At 46.8% G+C, this 1,605-nt stretch overlaps 1 pseudogene; it reads left to right on the forward strand.

Moving 5' to 3' along the window:
- Positions 1–377: 377 nt before the first annotated feature.
- On the forward strand, positions 378–1,320 carry LOC117695066 (serine/threonine-protein kinase 38 pseudogene; annotated as a pseudogene).
- Positions 1,321–1,605: the final 285 nt, after the last annotated feature.

The raw sequence follows: 1,605 nt of genomic DNA on the forward strand, positions 1-1,605 counted from the left end.
ATTTTATTTTAATTAATATTTTAATTAGCATATAATCATATCACCCCCCCCCTTGTTTGTGATAGCCAGAAGCTGGAAACAACCCAGATGTCCCACGACAGAAGAATGGATACAGAAAATGTGGTTCATTTACACAATGGAATACTACACAGCTATTAAGAAGGAGGACATCACAGTCCGAGGGGGCACAGGGGAGCCTTGGCCCCTCCGCACTGCCGTCTTTTCCAGGCAGTTGGGGTTCTTCCTGTTGTCCTCTTCCATCGCACCTCGGCAGCCTAGCTCCCTTGGAGTCTCCAGGCATATCTTGGTTGCTCTTAAGCCTCCCGCATGTCACGTCTGCACCATCTCTGTTCCCTTCCCTCCCCGCTGGGTCTGCCATGGCAATGACAGGATCAACACCTTGCTCATCCATGAGTAATCATACCAAGGAGAGGGTTGACAATGACCAAAGTGACACTGGAGAATTTTTATAGCAACCTTATCTCTCAACATGAAGAATGAGAGATGAGACAAAAGAAGTTAGAAAAAGTGATGGAAGAAGGCCTGAAAGATGAAGAGAAACGACTTAGAAGATCCGCCCATGCTCGGAAGGAAATGGAGTTTCTTCGGTTAAAGAGAACAAGGTTTGGACTGGAAGATTTTGAGTCTTTAAAAGTCATAGGCCGATGAGCATTTGGTGAGGTGCGGCTTGTTCAGAAGAAAGACATGGGGCATGTGTACGCAATGAAAATCCTGCGCAAAGTAGACATGCTCTAGAAGGAGCAGGTTGGCCACATCCTTACAGAGCATGACATTCTAGTGGAGGCAGACAGTTTTGGGGTTGTGAAAATGTTCCATAGTTTTCAGGATAAGCTAAACCTCTACCTAATCATGGAGTTCCTGCCTGGAGGGGACATGATGACTTTACTGGTGAAAAAAGATACTCTGACAGAAGAGGGCTCCATTCACCAGCTGGGATTCATCCACGGAGATATCAAGCCAGACAACCTTCTCTTGGACAAGGGCCATGTGAAACTTTCTGACTTTGGGCTTTGCACAGGCCTGAAAAATAAAAGCACACAGGCTAGAAATCTATAGGAACCTGAACCACAGCCTGCCCAGTGATTTCACTTTTCAGAACATGAATTCCAAAAGGAAAAAAGAGAGCTGGGGGAAAAAAAAAAAAAAAACAGACGCCAGCTAGGCTTCTCTACAGTGGGCACTCCTGACTGCATTGCTCTGGAGGTGTTCATGCAGACAGGGTACAACAAGCTCTGCGATTGGTGGTTGTTGAGGCCCGAGCTACCCCACGTTTGGGGGCCAAAATGTCCTAGCTCTTAATGTCCCAAGCTGCTCCAGTCCATGGGTTAGGGTTCAGCAAGAGAGAGAGAGAGTGAGGACGAACACGAGGAATGGAGACCAGACAGAGTGTGATTCAATCCTGTTTATTCTTCAGTCTCTCTTCTTCTCTTCAAGTCCCAAGTCTTGAGTTCCTAGTCCCTAGGTCCTCGTCCCTAGTGCCTCCAAGTTCCAAGTTCTTTCTCCAAGTGTGATCTTTTTGATCTTAGAAAGCCCATAAAGCCACTGGGTACTGCCAAGGAGTCCTGGACCATATGGACAACCTGT

Source organism: Arvicanthis niloticus, chromosome X (assembly GCF_011762505.2).
Source record: "Arvicanthis niloticus isolate mArvNil1 chromosome X, mArvNil1.pat.X, whole genome shotgun sequence".
NCBI lineage: Eukaryota > Metazoa > Chordata > Mammalia > Rodentia > Muridae > Arvicanthis > Arvicanthis niloticus.